The sequence below is a fragment of the Podarcis bocagei genome (genome assembly GCF_964188305.1).
Source record: "Podarcis bocagei genome assembly, chromosome: 10".
Taxonomy (NCBI): Eukaryota; Metazoa; Chordata; class Lepidosauria; order Squamata; family Lacertidae; genus Podarcis; species Podarcis bocagei.
In genome coordinates, this window is record NC_138135.1 from 66,210,165 (window position 1) to 66,230,808 (window position 20,644).

Sequence of the window (20,644 nt, forward strand, 5' to 3'; positions counted from 1 at the left end):
CTCCTCTCTGTTGCTGACCCTTTCCTCACCTGCTTGCCCCGTTCCCTCCATCCCCCTCCTACCTTTGTCTGCTGTCTGCTGTCCTCCCTCTCCTCCATGGTCTCAGGAGAGCATTGGGAGACACCGTGGAACCAGCACATCCTGAGCAGCATTGGGAGATGTCACACAGATAAGTGTGGCGAGATTGCTGAGCTGAGCAGTGATGGGAGTGTTGGTATCAGGGGATCAAAAGGCCAGCTGGCCTGGCCCCAGCTTGAACATCTCCCTCTCAGCCTCGCCGCTGTGATTCATTGACCTCTTGCTCTGACGTACATCAGCAACTCAAGCTTGCAGACTTGAGCACACTTTATTCGGTAGTGTATACTGCACAACAGAAGAGGCTTAAGGCTGTAGATACATACTAAGCTACACATTTATTAAACATAAATCAGGACAAAGAAACATGTCATCTCTCCTTGCCATCTTCTTGGAGAGATAGCTAAAAACAAAAGCTATACAGAGCGGAAGTTCCACTTACGCCAGCAATCTGTGCTGGAATGTAAACAGACATGTGACACGCAACAATCCCATGTTTGCAGCAAAAGGTGGAATAGAATCCCAACAGGGAGATGCCGAATGGATCAGCAGTCTAGCGGAAGGTTGTGCCAGCTTGCACAACTTTGGGAGACGCAACACCGGCTTGAGCCTCCTCTTCCTCCTGTGCCACAGAGATACTTCCAGAAGCCAGACTAAGAATTCAGAGCTGTGGGGAGTTGAAGAAAAAATGATAGGTTAACTTTCCATACCCTCCAAGTATCCTGATTTAAGCGGAGCATCATGGATTGACAGAAGCCTCCTTCACCTCTGATCCCAATCTTGGATGTCCCATTATGGTTCTCAAGAGCAACTTCAAGATTCTAGCTTGCATCAGCAGCAACTAAGCTATCTAGAGAGAAAAAAAATCAGATGTAAACATAGGCAGTTTGAAAGTGCAAATGCCACTGGTGCACATTATGATAAACATGCAAATTATGACTCATTAAAAGTTTCCACTCGGCTTGCAGACCTTAATCTGGAGTAATGCTGCCACCAGCAGCACTTTTCATTATAACTACGTTTTGTTAACGCTGGGGATCAAAACAATGTGTTATGAATACACACAGGCTTAATCCAGGTAGAGCTTTTTGTCTGCGTTTGTAATCACTATTTGACACCTGTACCAAAAAGCAGAGCAGTTAGGCACTCCCTCTGAGACGTTATTGCAGCAGCTGAATGCCACAAACCCAGTTATGTGTCATAAAGCAAAATGTATTGCTTTACAAACAGAAGCATATTAGTAGAAGTCTCCCATGCACACTTCCATGGGAGTAAGTCCCACTGAGGTCAGTGGGACATGCTTCAGTCTTTACAAAATATTTATTTCTAGTGTGATCTAAAACTATATTGGGTTCCTTCACACATGACACAGCAGCAAATCCAAGTTTACCAACAGAGTATACCATGCCCTCCAACATTTTTTTCCAATGAAAATAGGGACATCCTATTCAATAATCATAATCATTTTATTATTTATATCCCACCCATCTGACTGGGTTGTCCCAACCACTCTGGGTGGCTTCCAAAATATATAATACTATACATGTCTGCCTTCGTATTCTTCTAAAAGTTTGTATAGTTACTTATCTCCATGACTTGGGGGTTGCATAACTCCATACCCTCCAACATTTCTCCAATGAAAATAGGGATGTCCTAAGGAAAAGCAGGACATTCCAAGATCAAATCAGAAACCGATATTGCTTCTGTAAATCTAGGACTGTCCATGGAAAATAGGGTCTGAAAATTGGAGGGTCTGGTATGCAAGTATAACACAAGCTATATTTAAAGAGCTTGTGTACTACTTCAGGTCTACCACCCTTGTACAGATCTTTGGTTTTCAGTTGTTGGATCTGGAATCAGTACTTCGTTGCAGCCCAACCTAAGTTGGCCTACAACAACAGTGCTATCATGATACAAATATACAGTCAAACAAAATAATAAATGGGTCCCAAAATATATGTTTGGATTAAACCATGTGCCCCAGTTCCTGAACAGGTTGAAGACTATTGCATAGATAATGATGGTTCTGGGTGCCACCTTGGGCCTTCATCCTAGTAGTCTCCACAGTGACCATCCAGTTGTCCCCAAGAAACTCACAAATACAGTGTGTGCTTTTGCTCTGCAGAAACCTGTATTCGGTAGCATAGAACTTAACAGTTATGATTAAAAGATACCAGTAGCAGTAGCATCTACAAATTTGTCAGATTGCTCTTTCAAGGCCACCTAAGCCAGTAGCTATTATCACATTTCAGGGTAGAAAATTCCATACATTACTGATGGGTTCTGTGAAAAAAGTGTTTCTATTTTTTCCTGAATATATTACCAAGAAATGTTAGCCCGTATCAGGGTTTCCCAAACTTGGATTTCCAGATGTTTTTGGACTACAACTCCCAGCACCCCTGACCACTGATCCTGCTAGCTAGAGATGATGGGATTCACAGTCCAAAAACAGCTGGAGACCCAAGTTTGGGAAACCCGGGTCTGTATCTAGTTCATTCATTCATTCATTCATTCATTCATTCATTATATTCATTATATCTATATACTGCCCTTAATCATAAGATGTCAGGGCAGTTCACAGAATAAAATATAGGATAAAATCAAGTAAAGAAGTAAAACCTGTGCTTTTTTCTGGGGGGACGCATACCCCTAAACAATTTGTGAATCTAAGTTTGGCCTCATTGAGGGGCAGCATTTCAATATGAGTAGGAAAATGAGAGTACCCCTAATTTATTTATTTTTTGAAAAAAAGCACTGAGTAAAACAAAACAGTAAAACAATAACCCGCTCTCCCCATAGACACATTTAAAAGTTTGTAGAATGTTAATCAGCCAAAGGCCTGGTTAAAGAAGAATATTTTCTCCTGGTGCCCAGAATGCTTACTTTTATAAACATCTACAATGCCCCTCCTTAATTTCTTGCATATGATCTCTGTGCATTAGGATTGGTGGTTTATATGCTGGTACTACTTATACCTGTTGGGTGACTTTAGTGGTCCTGGGTGATGCCTCCGATTGTGGAGATACTGTCTTGCCTAGAAATGTTCATTGAAGCTGAAACTGATGGTGTAGCATGCTGTGGAACCAGCCTTACAACGGCATCGTTGATTTGTTACAAATATATCACCTTCCCTAAGATCCTAACACCAATTTCTTATCCTCTTTATAAAACAGCAGTCATTTTACCATAGGTGCCTCCTCCTGGTATTTTCTTTCTCCGTCTGTGGCCTGTAAATTATTTTCAAAATGCCAGTTCACTAGTATTGTAATTTTTCACAGCCATCTTTCTAAGCTGCCTGGGGTGGGAGCTTGTTGTTAAGTATATATCAAATGGAGTTGCTTAGATTTTATATTTGCACAGTGAAATCCAGCTGGCTTGGAATGCATTCAACTCTTCATCATTGCTATCCTAAAGCACCAGCCCAGAAGAAAAATGTTCATGCCGTACAATTTTACCTGCGCTCGGGCAGCCTTTGTGACTTTTCTGATCAACGACAGCAGTGGGACATTGGAAATTCAATTTAGCACATGCACTTGAATCAACTTTAAAGGGAGGATAATGCTTCCATCGGTTGCCATGCACAATTTCATTACACAATTAAGCATCAATTAAAATTCCATTAAAATAATGTTATCCTGTTGTCTTTGCACTGATGTGAACTTGGCACTGCATCTATCTAATACTATCAGCTGATAATCCTATAGACCCAGTGTCATTAAGGTTAATGTGCAACATGGTTTTTCTTTTCCTTTTACTGTTTATGCCATGAATTAGTTTGTTATAGCATATGTTGGTAATGAAACCTGATTATAATAATGATGATGATAGGAACACAAAGGGGTATGAAAGAAGAAGCTGAGGAAATGGACAAACTGGCTCCAAGATGGAAGATGAAAGGCTGGCTTTTAATTAGGCATTATGTTTTGCAATACCCTTGAACTTCTAGCACAAAGAGTGCTTTCACGTTGCCAAAATAATCCTTGATGGGACCAGCACAGAACCTCCAGAGACAATAGTATCAAAATGATTACTAGCGAGTGTTGATTAGAATGGTGAATGCCTCCACCCATTTGTTACAGCCACAGAACACAAACTCAGTCTCAGAATGATCGTGTTACGGTGGAACCTCAGTTCCCGAATGCCTCCGTTGTTTCAGTTCTTGAATGCTGAAAACTCGGAAGTAAATGCTTCCGTTTCCAAACGTTTTTTGGAACCCAAACGTGTGACACGGCTTCCCCTGAGTGCAAGAAGCTCTTGCAACCAATGGGAAGCTGCGCCTCAGTTTTCTAAAGTTTCGGAAGCCAAATGGGCTTCCGGAATCGATTTTGTTCAAGAATCGAGGTACCACTGTACCACTGACCAGGGAGCATTTCTGTCTATATGTAAGTATTTGTAGCTGAGAACTGATATTCTCTCCCACCAACAAAGGCAACCCATAGCGCTTACACTCCAGGTTGAGCTTATAGCTTGTAACTGCTGCCTCCCACATTTATTTTTGCTGAGTTCCCAGAACTGACCTGGACAGTGTGTATGGAGGTCCTACCCAGATGACAAGACACACTCCTCCCCCCAGTCTCACTAATATGGTCCAAAATAAACCAAAACATTACATTTGGCACCAGCTTGGCTGTAGGAGTTGCCAGAAGAAGACATACAAGACATCACCCAACTGCTATTAGGACTACGCTCCTAATCTTGTTGTATTCTGCAGTTATATGGCTGGCATGACATCTTCATAATGAAATACTTGACATTAAATGTGATATTTTATCTTAAAGGTGGGTTGACATGACCTCAACTTCCTTCCCTTTAAATTTGTATTTGAGCTGGCTTCTTGCCATTTTTGGCAGATTCTGGTTGTTGTTTTAAGAAGTCAGAAGTTCAGGACAGGCCATGCTAATGTTCAGTTGCACCTGAAGACCAGCCTTCACAATACTATAACTCAACTGGTATCTGTGCTTTGTCCACAGTTGTGCAATCAAACTGAAAGCTCTCACACAGTAGGCATAAGACAGAGGAATGAAAAGTGTGAAAGAGACCAGTTTCTTCATTGGGTTTCCAATGGCATTTACAGTGGTACCTCGGTTTACGAACTTAATCTGTTCTGGAAGTCCGTTCTTAAACCGAAACCATTCTTAAACCGAGGTGCGCTTTCCCTAATGAGGCCTCCTACCGCCGGTGCCCTTTCACCATTCAGATTCTGTTCTTAGACTGAGGTAAAGTTTGAAACCAGGAAACTACCTCCGGTTTTGCGGAGTTTGTAAACCAAATCATTCGTAAACAGGACTGTTCTTAAACCGAGGTACCACTGTATTTGAAAACCTCCACCCATCTGTGGTCTATAATCTGTTTCTTTGAGAAAAAGGTCTTCCTTTGTTTGTTGTTGGTTGCAGTCTTAATTCCACTAGTAAACCTAATAAAAATTCAGTAAGAATTACATCTGAGAAGTTATGGTTAGGAGTGCAGCCTTGGTATAACTAAATGAGACAAGAGGTGCAAATCATAAATAATTGGTGTCCAAAGTCATTTCTGAATAAGAACTGTATGAAACACAATCACTGGTATTCTCTAGCAACATACAACAATATAAAAATTATTTGTATCTGAGATAAGAACATAATACAGTCCAAAGTATAAGTACTATGATAGTATTATGAATGCATTGATAAAATCACATTTTTTACCTTTTCAAGACTTAAGAAACAATTGATATAGAATAATTTCATATACCCCCCCGCCCATATCACCACATGCAATTTCAATCTCATCATCCTCTTCAAATGTGCTAAAGATATCCTAAAAAAAAAAAAATAGAGCACTGTTTTAGTTCAAGTAAAAATGAATCCATTCTTGCCATAATGCAGCAGCTATTATCAATCAAAATTCCCATTTTGTAGCCGAAAGATAAGCTTATAGGTAGATGTGAGTTTACTTCATTGGTAATGAAATTGTTTCAGGATGTAATGGATATTTGAATTCCATCTCGTTTTCAGTTCTAGATATAATGTGGAATAAACGTCTTATAGGCTTTCAGGCAATGCATCTCTTAAAAGATTGGAAAACATGACATTAAATTTAGATGACATGAAGTGATAGCAAACGATTGGCCATAAACCTTAGCAAGTGAAGAGTTAATTCTGAAAAAGGATAATTAAGGCTAGTATGTGGCTTTCAAACAGACACAAATTGGCCTAAATTCATCTGGAGTCTCTTATGAGCACCAAAGAGATACATTTCTGACTCAGATACAGTGGTACCTCGTATTAAGGACTTAATTCATTCCGGAGGTCCGTTCTTAACCTGAAGCTGTTCTTAACCTGAGGTACCACTTTAGCTAATGGGGCCTGCTGCGCTGCCGCTGGAGCACGATTTCTGTTCTCAACCTGAAGCAAAGTTCTTAACCCGAGGTACTATTTCTGGTTTAGCAGAGTCTGTAACCTGAAGCGTCTGTAACCTGAAGCATCTGTAACCCGAGTTATCACTGTACTGAGCAATCTGTAGAGGGAGTTGGAGTGTGAGTGAGAGATCTGTTTGTTAGTATGTATCTGTTTGCTTGGTTTGGAAGCTCCCTGTGTTTCTTTACATAATTAAAAACGTTAGTAATTGGATTATGAGAAGGTGCTATTACAGGATTTTGGATTTGCCCAAAGTAAATGTTACAGAATTCCAAGCAAAACACCAGAAATTCCAACTTCTGCACAACAATTAGATGCCATAGCCCTGTCATTTTTTTACATCAAAATGCAACTCTGACCCAATATACCCCCCCCCACTTAATGAAAACCAAATGCACAAAGCTACAGAATATAGAGGGTGCTTAACCTTTCTGCTTCTAGCCAAGTTTCCTCTCAAAATCACATTACCTTTCCCTCAAGCTGTTCTCTTCCAACCAGCGAAAGAGCTAAATGCCTATAATGTCCTTGAAGCCTTACTATAGCTAGCCTGAAAACTCTGTACCACTTCTGCCTCCCTGAGCAGTTGTTAAATAAGAGTCCTTTTGTCTAAATGCAATTTTTAGGAATTCATGCAGATAGCTAGGCTAGATGAGGAGACGGGAGAGTTTCCTCTTGTTTTTGTCACTCACAGGTATCATTATGACTGGATTATTCTGCTGACTTTTCCAGCCTTCTAGACAAAGTCCAAGCAGTTTAGACATATATGAGAAAGGTTATGTTTATTTAAACTGAAGCCAGAAGATTGGGGAAGGGTTCTGTTATTTTATGCCATAGGGCAAGGAAGAAGAACCCTGGGGATGTTCCAGGGCCATCACCCCTGGTTGGAGTTCATCTGGCGAGCTAAAGGTCCTCCACACCTGCCATAGAGACTCTCTTCTTCATCTGTTGCCCACATTATGCAGAAATATCTGCTATTCAGACCCCAAAATGGGTTGAGTTTTTGTGAGTGTTTAGTTGAGTGCTCTCAATGATGAAGCCTCCTTGCAAAAGCTTTCTGCAATGGCTTGCACATTGTTTGATGGTGCACAGATCAAGGCAGACTGACCTCTGCCTCTTCCCCCCTTCTGGGCCCTTAAGGTGAGTAATTTACCATTGTGGCTTGGAAAGTGGGGTGAACATTCCCAGAGCCCCTGTTAATTGTTTAATTGACACTGAAATTGAGAATGCCTAAATGTGTATTATTGAAGGCTTTAAAGTGGGAAATTTACACTGAAGTATACTAAGTGGTCTCTGAACTCCTTGATGGGGTGATAATTAACTATTGTTATTTTCTGCTAGCTAGCACATGAGTGTTTAACCTTAGATCAGGTGACACAGGTACTGAATTGCAAATTCACCATCTTGGAAGGGTGGTGGCTTAGTTTTTGTTCTCAGGCTCTGGGGAGTAAGGATGTGTAAATGACCCTCTCCAGTGAGTGAATACAGATCCAGGCAAAACGGTGGTTGTGAGGAAAGAGACCATTGCTTATAGGTCTGTTTGGAATTATCTTTTATTTCTAAGATGCTGAGCCTGTGCAGGACAACGCAAGATATTGTAAGGAATTATTTGCTGTATCTTTGCTATCTATGTTCCGTTCTGAAGAAAATTCTGCAAGTAAAGTTTCTGAATACAATACTTCATTCCAAAAAGAGTCATTTTTTTTAATGCATCCAGTTGCTCCAAGCTACACAATATCAATGTCTGCAATTGCCCCAGCACAGCTTCTTTTTATAGGGCCTTTTATTTATGGTAGAAGGGGGACGCGGGTGGCGCTGTGGTCTAAACCACAGAGCCTAGGGCTTGCTGATCAGAATGTTGGTGGTTTGAATCCCTGCGGCGGGGTGAGCTCCCATTGCTCAGTCCCTGATCCTGTCAACCTAGCAGTTTGAAAGCACATCAATGTGCAAGTAGATAAATAGGTACCACTCCAGCGGGAAGGTAAACGTCATTACCGTGTGCTGCTTTGGTTCTCCAGAAGCAGCTTTGTCATGCTGGCCACAGACATGCTGGAAGCTGTCTGTGGACAAATGCCATCTCCCTCGGCCAATAAAGCGAGATGAGTGCCACAACCCCAGAGTCGTCTGCGACTGGACTTAATGGTCAGGGGTCCATTTACCTTTACCTTATTTATGGAAGAAATGACACTACTGATGTCCCAATAGGAATTCTGGGACTTGTAGTCTTAGTCACATATCCGGTGGGAAAAGACATCCAGCATTCTTTATAAATAAATAAAAATATACGAAAATATTTATTTTTTTCCAGTTCCTAACCACTGGCTAAGACAAGAAGATGATGGAACCCCTGATGAGGCAAGACCTTCCTATTCAGACAGGCCATTGAAAACTAGGTGCAGACAATGTTGACAACTAGACGATCACGGTAATTGGCATTTTAATACTGGCTCTAACGATGTTTTATTGTATCTTAACTATTGTTTTTAACTGATATGCATTTATTACTTTATATTTTATAATGATGTTTTGAGAATGAGGTGGAATATGTTGTTGTTTAGTCGTTTAGTTGTGTCCGACTCTTCGTGACCCCATGGACCAGAGCACGCCAAGCACTCCTGTCTTCCACTGCCTCCCGCAGTTTGGTCAAACTCATGCTGATAGCTTCAAGAACACTATCCAACCATGTTGTCCTCTGTCGTCTCCTTCTCCTTCTGCCCTCCATACATTAAATGGGAATTGTAACCAGAAAGCTTTATTCCAGTCAAATAGAAGATTCTCACAGGGAATAAACTGAGGTTTGTTTTCCGCTTGGCATATCACTGGAATCTACAAGTTCTTCAAATATCAGGCAGCCCAGGGGGTCTGAGTTGCAAGATACATTATAGCCCCTTCCATCTCAGGCTGTCTTTTCACTACCAACAACTGCAATTTGACAATTAGGAATTTGTTTTTTTCATTTGGATGGGTAAACTCTGCTTATCTTAAGCATACAGGACAGGATGGGTTTAGTTTTGCTTTTTTTTTAAAAAAAAGAAGCTTTAAAGAGTTATAGTGGGTTTTTTAAAAGATCTCTTCTAAGAAACTTGAAAAAATATATATTCTGGAGCAAATTCTTTTCTGAATGTGCAGCATGCTGACTGTTCATAACGTGTCTATAGTGTACCAATGGGCAAATCATTGTAGATCTTGTCACAATTGCTGCCACACATTGATATTGCTAAGAAGCCAGCCAGATGTTGTCATGACAATTCCCATAGAACTTCACAATTTTGCTCTGAAAATGATGTGTTTTGGCAGTCTTTCTGCCACAGAGGCATAGTTCGCTCGCTCGCTCTCCCCCACCCTCCAGTTTTAGGCTGTCACCATCTTAAAATTACCCTTTCCTAGAGAGTTTCATAAAGTCCTTCAGTGGTGCTGTATATATGGCACAGCAAAGGCACTCATGGGATCTTGCCCAATGTTAAATATTCTACTACCGTATTTTTCGCTCCATAAGACGCACTTTCCCCCTCCTAAAAAATAAGGGGAAATGTGTGTGCGTCTTATGGGGCGAATGCAGGGGGAGGCAGGCAGGAAAAGCCCCCCAAAGCCGCACACAAGCTACGTGCGGCTCTTGTGGGCCTTTTCTTAGGAGGGAGAAGGGACTGACGCGGCCAGTCAATCCCTTCTCCCTCCTTGTAGAAAAGCCCGCAGAAACCACGCGCTCCTTAAAGGGTGCACGGCTCCTGTGGGCTTTTGTGGGAGGTGGGGGTATTCCCATAGCCGCGCGCAGCCTCTCCCTGCCGGAGAGGTTGCACGGGGCTAAAGAAGCCATAGCCCCGCGCAGCCTCTCCCGATTGGATGCATCCTGCTCGCTGTCTTGGCTTCTTTGCTCTTTGGGGCTGGGGGGGAAACACTTCCCCCCACCACCAGCCCCACAAGGCTGCATGCCTTTCCGCTGCTCCCTGACCTGCTCTTTGGGGCTGGAGGGGGGCTATGGGAGCAGGTCAAAAGGAACCCGAAGCCTCTGGAGGGCAGCGGGAACTCCCACAGCGCTCTGGAGGCTTCGGGTTGCCTTCACTGAAGCCTGGAGAGTGAGAGGGGTTGGTGCGCACCGACCCCTCTTGTTCTCCAGGCTTCCAAGGTAGCCGCCTGAAGGCAACTGAACGCGCCTTGAGTGGCACCTTGTTTTAGAGGGGGAGAACAAGGGGGAAAACTCTCCCCCTCTCTGCGCACGCCTCCTGCCACTTCGCTGAAGGAACGGTGGGCAGAGAGGGGGAGAATTTTTTCCCCTTTTTCTCCCCCTCTAAAACAAGGTGCGTCCTATGGTCGGGTGCATCCTATAGAGCGAAAAATACAGTAGCTTGCGCCATCTGCCTTCCTTCCTTCTTCTTTAAGAAGTCTTTTTTTAAGAAGTCATATTTACTAGATCTAACTTTATATGTAGGCTTTCCCCATTTTGCTAATTAGCCAGCATTCTGTCATATCAGATGTTATTGGGTTTTCCTCCAGTAATTAATCATATTAACTTTTTCAGTAATGTCTCACAAGGAAGCATTTTCTCTTTCTGGATAGTTCTCAGCAAACAGAATCAGACCAGCACTGAGCATGAGCGGCTGTTGCTGTTTATTTCTTATTATCAGGATGCTTGGTTCTTTATAGAGCACAGGAAGAGACGTCTCTGTCCCAGGGAACTTACAACCAAAATTCAGTGCAGGGCAAACGACAGAGAAAGGGATAAATAGAGAATCAACACTTGGTTGTTTCACATGCACGTGCTTAGTCTTTGTTATGGGTTAAGTTATAACAGTGCAGGCTGGTCTATTAGCTAAGAGGGTTATTAGCTAAGGGGGCAGTGCCTCACCAACCTAAGTCTACCCTTAGCACCAGGCTCTGTTTGCCTTCGCACAACCAGTCTGGGCAGGAGGGGAGTGGTGACATTGCCAGTCTGCTACCTCCTCCTTAATCTCAGCCTCAACCTGCGGCAATTATACTTTAAAGAGTTGTGTGGAAGTTGCCCCGGGTTGTTTGACCCTTTTAAATAGTTCTCTTTCTCCTTCCGAGAAAACAACAACAACAACAACTATGCAACACACTTTGTTTTAAAGTTTAAAAATAACATACGACTATTACTTGGTGTACTCCCTCTTGTCGGATTGCATGTACAAGACAGGCATGTAATACTTACGTTACTGAACCATATTTACGTGAATTTGTACCTGAGGCCAACTCATATTTACAGACTGGCTGAGGCAGACGGCAGAATAACGCAACGTATTTGCCGCTCTAACAGTTGGAACTTACACATCACAGGCATCGGGCATATGATATCACAGGATTCTATGCTACAGCATCAATCCTTTGCATAGTATTTTGGAAGCACCATTCCCACAATTCCATGGGTCTACTCTGTGTACAACCAGGCAAAAGCACTGGGATGTAGAATCTCTAGCCAAAGTGCCCCCCAGAACTCTTTGTGAGCAAATTGCCTCACCAGCCATGTTCCACATCTTCCTCAGGTGCTTTTGCTTGGTTAGTGCACTGTGATTATACTTCTTGCACCGTGATTATGCTTCTTGCAGACTGGCCACGCCATGGTTAAATCTCCCATGCCCTTTACCAGTGCTGATTGGCCAGTGTTGGTGATGTAGCTGGGGTGACACATAAAGAGGGTGTCAATTTCCACCCCTGCGACAGATAATTATTGGGTCCCAGCTGCCCGGCTGCAATACCGCCCACCGGAAAAGGTGAGTGGTCTTGCTTAACTGGATGATGAGAGAGGGTGGTGATGTAGAAAGCTCTGGAATGGAGTTCACTGTACAAAAGTAAGAGTCACATTTGTCCCTCCTCTCTCTTTTTGCTTCTGGCCACCATCACTGGCGTGTGGCTCTGGAACATTGACACAAAGGAGTGCAGCCATTGGACCAAAAAATGGCACAACCCCCTTGGATTGTGGAGTGGTGTTCCCTTGTATCAATACCATAGCTGTCAACTTTTCCCTTTTCTTGCAAGGAATCCTATTCGGAATAAGGGAATTTCCCTTAAAAAAGGGAAAACATTGACAGCTATGATCAATACAAGTTAGGGGTGTGCTAGGCATCTTTTAAATAAAAACAAACACAAAAATCACTGCTGAGCTGCACCCACCATTGTGGGGCCTGAGGAGATGGTGGTGATGATGATGCCTCCTCAGCTGATGCCATTGGCTGTGGGTTGCTTGTGACATCACAAAAGCACATGGCAACTGAATAAAGGTGATGTAAACTGATGTAAAGGTGCGCCAAGAGGAAAGCCAAGGAGATCACAGTGGGCAACTGCTGTGGCATTCAGCATAGGGAGGTCTTCTCTCACATGGAGGTGAACTGACAGATGGAAGGAGATGATTATCCAGCAGTGGGATGCTGTGGAGCAAGGAGAAGACAAGTCCACTTGCTGACTGGGATCGGGGATTGAAGGTGGCTGAGATCCATGGTTAGAAGTTGATGGATTTTGGGCGGTAGACCTGAAGGAAACCGGCTGATGTTGGTGAGTAGAATTTGTAGAGTTTGCAATTGGGTGCCAGTGGATGCCACAAAGTTGATGTTGGTAAACGTAAGCTGGTTGAAAATCATGTTTGAAAGCCTACTGAGAGAAGCTGTGTGGATATTTGTGGACTGAAGTTGGGTCTTGTATATGAATGAAGAGCAGCTAGTAAGTATTTTGGTCGGTGTCTGTGTGTGAATGGGAGGTTTTGAATGTGGTCAAGGCAAATGGTATCTGTCTGGATGCATTCATAATAAATAACAAGATGAAAGATGAAAAAAATATTTTTTAATAATTCCAGTGGTACCTTTAAGATTAACTAAATATAAGCTTTCAAGGTATGAACTTTCGTGTGTAATACACATTTCGTCAGATACTCTGAAACAGATGTCACTTCAGCCTTATAACTGTTGATGACTGCTATGGCAGTTGGTTCCACAGGGAAGGGCAAGGGATTTTTAAAGGGATAGATGACCAAAATTAGCTTCAGTATGTATCCAATATCTCTATTCAGACAAGGTCTCTCCATAGTTTTTAGTTTGGTAATGAGTTGTAATTCAGCAACTTCTCTTTCAAGTGTATTTCTAAAATTCTTTTGCAGTAAGCAGCTACTTTAAGATCTTGCATAGAATGTCCTGCGAGATTGAAGTGTTCTCCTATTGGTTTCTCTGTTTTATAATTCCTGATGTCATATTTATGCCCATTTATCCTTTGGCGTTTAGGGACGTGGGTGGCGTTGTGGGTTTAACCACAGAGCCTAGGGTTTGCCAATCAGAAGGTCAGTGGTTCGAATCCCCACAATGGGGTGAGCTCCCGTTGCTCGGTCCCTGCTCCTGCCAACCCAGCAGTTCGAAAGCACGTCAAAGTGCAAGTAGATAAATAGGTACCGCTCTGGCAGGAAGGTAAACGGCGTTTCCGTGCACTGCTCTGGTTCACCAGAAGCAGATTAGTCATGTTGGCCACATGACCCAGAAGCTGTATGCCAAAAAATGTATATCTTGTGTAGATTGATTCATTGTTAGGTTAATGGTGGGGTGAAAATCATTGAATGCCTGGTGGAAAGTGTCCAGGGTCTGTTGACCATGTGTCCAAATAATAAAAAGTATTGCCGATGTCACGTAGGTACAAAAGAGATTTGAGTGGGTAGGAATTTAGGAAACGTTGTTCTAAGTCTGCCATGAAGATGTTGGCGTACTACAGGGCCATACGGGTACCCATTGCTGTGCCACTAATTTGGAGGAACAAGTCATCACCAAATTTAAAGTGATTGTGGGTGAGGACAAAGTGGCAGAGTCTGGTAGCAAAATCTGCTCTGGTTTTGTCTGAAATGGTGTTTCTTATGCCTTGTAAACCGTCATTGTGTGGGATGTTGGTATATAGAGATTCCACATCCATGGTGGCCGATATAGTGTTGTTTGGTAAAGTATTCTGGATGCATTCAGAAGTTGACATATGTCATCCTCCAGATGCAGGGGGCTTGGGAATTATGCATTCAGTGGGTGGTGGAGTTCGCCCTTCCAGCATAAGGAAAATGAATGAACTGGTAGATACTCTTGGGTGTAAGCCAGTGGAAGTTGGTAGGCTGAAGTAAGGGATGAAATTGCCAGGCAGAAGCCATTGGAAACATCTGGCTGGTGCTGCTGGATGGTAGCCACCCACCTCACCGTGCCTGGGTTTGCCCTTCAGGGTTATTAGAAGGCAGTGAAGTTTTCCCCGACACCACATATGGGTGTCCGTACTTTGTAGTGGTGAAATATCCATTATATTCAGCTGCACCTAACTGTTGGTCCAACTCCAAACCAGTTAGAATCAAGGGAGTGTCTACTTTTATTTAGCTAGTCTATTTTTATTCCATACCTCAGTAGGACTACTGCAATGCGCTCTACGTGTGGCTACCTTTGAAGGTGACTCGGAAACTACACCAATCCAGAATGCGGCAGCTAGACTGGTGACTGGGGGCGGCCGCCGAGACCACATAACACCGGTCTTGAAAGACCTACAATAAAAATGAACACTCTTCCCAAGATGTTGTTCCTCTTTCAAAACATTCCGGTTATCAGAGGGATAAAAATATTCAAAGATTGGCAGAAAGTCCTCTCAAGATTTATATGGCAGGGAAGAAGGCCAAGGATCAGATACAAATTACTTACAGATCGAAAGGAAAGAGGGGGGCTGGCGGTACCCAACTTGAAATTATATTATGAAGCTGCCTGCTTATGTTGGGTGAAAGACTGGATAACTTTGGAGAATACGGATCTATTGGAACTGGAGGGTGCAGATAACAGGTATGGCTGGCATGCCTACCTCTGGCTAAATAAAGGAAGAACACATAAGGGCTTTTCGAATCATATCATCAGAGGTCCGCTATACGAAGTCTGGGAAAGAAACATAAAACTGTTAGAACCAAGAACACCCTGGTGGTTGTCCCCAACAGATATCTTATCATTTAAAAAAACAAACCTGGAAGAAAAAAAATTAACATATGAAGATTTACTGATAAACTCCCATGAAAGTTGGAAATTAAGACCGTATGAGGAGCTGAAAGGAAAGCTGAAGGGCTGGCTACAGTATCATCAGATTAATGCAAGGTGGACGGAAGACAAGAAAGTAGGAATGAGTGAAAAGAAATCAAAATTCCAAATTGAAATAATTGAAAGCAAATCTAAATTATTATCCAAAATGTATAATATCCTATTGGAAGAGGACACAAAAGATGTAGAAATTAAAGAAGTCATGGTAAAGTGGGCAAGAGATTTGGGACATAATATAGAATATGAGAAATGGTCGAAATTATGGAATCAGGGAATAAAATTCACAGCAAGTGCAGCAATTAGAGAAAACTTAGAAAAGATGATATATAGATGGTATTTAACACCAGAAAAATTAAATAGGATGTATAAGACTGGTAACAAGGCCTGCTGGAGATGTAAAACAAATGAAGGGAATTTTATACATATGTGGTGGACGTGTGAGGGAATAAAAAAATTTTGGAATCAGATATATGATGAACTAAAAAAGATATTCAGATTCACTTTTCCCAAAAAACCAGAGGCCTTCTTACTAGGGATGGTGGGAAAAGAAATACCAGAAAAAGATAAAACCCTGTTCCAATACGCAACAGCTGCAGCTAGAATGTTAATTGCCCAAAATTGGAAGAATCCAATTACACCAACGGTGAAAGATTGGCAACTGAAACTATATGACTTTATAGAATTGGCAAGAATGACGCAAAGAATTAGAAATCAAAAAAATACAAAGTTAAAAGAGGACTGGAATAAATTTATGGTATATATTGAAAGTAATTTCGGTAACTCATCAACTGCAGTAGGCTTGATTTAACTCTTCTGATGTTATAAACTAAAAACTAACACCAGCTGTAAGATGAAACTATTAAAAGTAGAAACCCGAAATCAGGAGGGAAGGAAGTCGATGTTAGCGTGTGGTATGTGTTTTTCTCTTTTCCTTTTTCTTTACTTTTCTTTTTTCTACTTAATGTTTTTTATTTAATGTTTCTCTTTGGCTGTGTTTCTTTGGATGTGTATGATGAAGAAAAAACAATAAAAAGTATATTTTTAAAAAAAGAAAGAAAGACCTACATTGGCTCCCAGTACGTTTCCGAGCACAATTCAAAGTGCTGGTGTTGACCTTTAAAGCCCTAAACGGCTTCGGCCCAGTATACCTGAAGGAGCGTCTCCACCCCCATCGTTCTGCCCAGACACTGAGGTCCAGCGCCGAGGGCCTTCTGGCGGTTCCCTCATTGCGAGAAGCGAAGCTACAGGGAACCAGGCAGAGGGCCTTTTCGGTGGTGGCGCCCGCCCTGTGGAATGCCCTCCCATCGGATGTCAAGGTGATGGACAACTACCTGACATTCAGAAGACATCTTAAGGCAGCCCTATTCAGGGAAGCTTTTAATGTATGATATTTTAGTGTTTTTTGGTTTCTGTGGAAGCCACCCAGAGTGGCTGGGGAAACCCAGCCAGATGGGCGGGGTACAAATAATAAATTATTATTATTATAGTAGCCAACATGGTGCTTTCCCAGTGTTGATGAACTACAGCTCCCATCATTCCTGACCATTGACCCTACTGGATGGCGCTGGTGGGAATTGAAGTCCAGGAACATCTAGAGGGCCGCATATCAGTTTACTTTGCCATACTTTTTTTATCCAAAGAGCTCAGAGCAAAGTATATTGTTCTATCCTCCTCACACTGTCCTCTGTGTAGTAAGTTAGACTTCCACACTTCCACTCTTCCCATGCCTAGAAATCATGGGTCCAAGCAGTTTCCCACTTCTCTCGTGTTTTCTAGGCACAATTTCTGATTTGCCCTGCAGCTTTCCCCTGGAAAACATGCTCTTGACCTCTCAGTCAGAACAAAGAGGAAGCCATTTGGTTCGATTATGTGGTAAACCACTGGTTTTCCATGGGGAAAATGGTGAGGTAGAGGTGTGGACAAGCCCCAGGAGATAGTGACTGGTGCAAGATCATCCAGTGAGCTACATAGGGTTGGATCCTAGGTCTCCACAGCTGTAGTCAAACTCTCTAACCACTACATGAACTGATTCCTTTGTGTGTGCTGCAAAAGGTTTAAGAAATGGACAAGACCCCTTTAATTATTACAGCAGCCACATGAACCATGATTGCGGTAAGCTCTTGTTGGTACTTGCATGCAAAAGGTTTACTTGTCTAAAGTAGAGAAAACCAGAGTGAATATATGCAGTAATCATTAAATGAAATGGTAGATGAGGACACTCAGCTGTCAGATGGAATGAAATCCAAATGATAAACAGCAGTGAGAGGAAAAGAACATAGCAAGGGGGAGGGATACTTCCAAATTCTAGCATATTGCTATTTCAAAAATAACAAGAGGCAGAGGTGTCTGCAACACAGTGTCACACTTTTGAAGACTGTCTGGGAATGCTCTCTTGATGATTCTGACTGTGTAATAAGTTTGTACAATGAGAGTAGAAAGAAAATCATTCGCTCCCTGACAGTTTGTCAAAGCTTGGGCTCAAAGCATCTTCTCGAAGTGCTGTAAAACCTACTCAGTGCTCGCTTGCTTTCATTGGTTGGATAAAAACAGGCAAAGATTACTATTGTTTACATACTTTACTTGTTTACATTGTGATACCCACACCTTTAAGAATTTAGAGCTTAGATAAAAAATGAGTGTAAAGGGGGATATCCCACTGCCAGCAGTGGGCTGCTGTGCTGAGTCATTTGGCTGAGTCACTGCATCAAATTGGGATGAATAATAATAATAATAATAATAATAATAATAATAATAATAATTTATACCACGCCTATCTGGCGGGGTGTTCCCCAGCCACTCTGGGAGGCTCCCAACAGAATGTAATATCAAGGGTTACCTTCAGATGTCTTCTAAAAGTCAGATAGTTGTTTATTTCTTTGACATCTGATGGGAGGGCATTCCACAGGGTGGGCGCCACTACGGAGAAAGTCCTCTGCCAGGTTCCCTGTAACCTCACTTCTCACAGTGAGGGAACCACCAGAAGGCCCTCGGAGCTGGACCTCAGTGTCCAGGCAGAACGGTGGGGGTGGAGGCGCTTCTTCATGTATACTGGGAGGGAGAGCGGAAAGGGAGTAGAAGCGGTGAGATTGGTGGGTCCGCACCATACTGACCAGGCCACCACAGCCGTCTTTCTCTCAGTTTCAGTATGCCACTGTGATCCGGCCCGATACTGGTCAAATGAGCAACAGCACCTCACCACCAGCTGCCGCCCATTGCTCTGCATTTTGCTAGTCTCTATCAAATGAGATGAAATGTGATAACACTCTGCACAATGGCATTCCAATCAGTCCATGCTGCCCAGTGAGAAGGAAGGCTTGTTTAAGTGCCATTGCTACCAGTTAGGTGAAACAACAATGTAAGGTAAGGTTACCAGATTTTTTTCAATGAATCCGGGGGCACTTTTGAACTTCCTACTAAATAGATGGAATTTGTCAGGGGACTGATTTGTAAATTTGGGGACTGTGATGCACTTGACATCACAGGTGTGCTGCTTGCCGCTGGTTCCCCCAATCTTTGGCCCAAGGCAGCGCCTCTGAATGTTGCCATTTTACATAGCATATTAATGCAATAAAAGGAAGCATGATGTGAGGAATAGGAAACTGGGAGAGCTCTCCTCCTAGGTTTTGTACGCTGGAGTTAACTTTTCCCAAAACTAGGGCAAAGAGAAGTGGTAATATTCCAAACAATCCACACAATGTCATCAATTATGTTAATCACCCACATAATTATAGATATGAAATTAACAGTGATTATGATTATAATTATATCATTAAAGTTAATAGATCTAATATAGCAAAAAATGGTCTTGTTTCTTGGATTACTTTCATATATGTACACAATTAGATTGCACACGTGCCAACTTTCTGTTTACCAGGACCAGTCTGTATTTTTTGGTTGTGTGCCTAGAAAATTACTGTTTTGTGGGTTACCTTTTGTGGATACCTTGTTAAAATGTTGTTTGTGTGTGCTGCTGGTGTTGTCAGTCATAAGAGTTTGGCTTCCCCTCCAGAGACTCTAAGACAAGGATTAAACCTGTAAGCCTCTAGGATCGCAAATCCCACCACCCCTTAGCATTGGCCATGCTGGCAGGAGCTGATGGGAGCTGGAGTCCATCTATACATCTAGGAAGGTAAAGGTAAAGGGACCCCTGACCATTAGGTCCAGTCGTGACCGACTCTGGGGTTGCGGTGCTCATCTCGCTTTATTGGCCGAGATAGCCGGCGTACATGTGGCCAGCATGACTAAGCTGCTTCTGGTGAACCAGAGCAGTGCACGGAAATGCCATTTACCTTCCCGCCGGAGTGGTACCTATTTATCTACTTGCACTTTGACGTGCTTTCGAACTGCTAGGTTGGCAGGAGCAGGGGCCGAGCAACGGGAGCTCACCCCGTTGCAGGGATTCGAACCGCCGACCTTCTGATCAGCAAGTCCTAGGCTCTGTGGTTTAACCCACAGTGCCACCCGCGTCCCATTCATCCAAGGAAGGCACCCCCGAACTCAGCCCTCCAGCTGTTTTGGGACTACAACTCCCATCATCCCTAGCTAACAGGACCAGTGGTCAGGGATGATGGGAATTGTAGTCCCAAAACAGCCGGAGGGCTGAGTTTGGGGATGCCTGATCGAGGACTACAGCTTCCCCATCTCTGCTCTAGAAGTTCAGCACAACCTTATTTTGAGACATAAGCTCCATTGCCTTACAGGATTGCAGCCTGTAACTCTGAGTGGGTGGGCAGAAATATCTTGCCTCTAGTAAAAGATAAAAAAAGAGGAAAGGACCCCTAGACAGTTAAGTCCAGTCAGCAGTGACTATGGGGTTGTGGTGCTCATCTCGCTTTCAGGCCGAGGGAGCCATTGTTTTTCCACAGACAGCTTTCCAGGTCATGTGGCCAGTGTGACTAAACCACTTCTGGTGCAACAGAACACTGGAACACTATAACGGAAACCAGACTGTAGAGAGACTCCATTTACCTTCCTGCCGCTGTGGTACCTATTTATCTACTTGCATTGGTATGCTTTTGAACTGCTAGGTTGGCAGGAGCTGGGAAAGAACAATGGGAGCTCATTCTGTTGTGGGGATTCAAACTGCTGACCTTCCAATCAGCAAGCCCAAGAGGCTCAGTGGTTTAGACCATAGTACCACCCGCA

At 42.9% G+C, this 20,644-nt stretch overlaps 1 long non-coding RNA gene across 1 annotated transcript; it reads right to left on the minus strand.

Annotated features, from left to right (window-relative positions):
* Window positions 1-394: 394 nt before the first annotated feature.
* On the minus strand, window positions 395-11,756 carry LOC308596652. The gene is made up of 2 exons (XR_014012609.1): window positions 11,666-11,756; window positions 395-742 (listed from the first exon to the last, which is right to left on the minus strand). It is a non-coding gene; the product is annotated as an uncharacterized lncRNA (long non-coding RNA).
* Window positions 11,757-20,644: the final 8,888 nt, after the last annotated feature.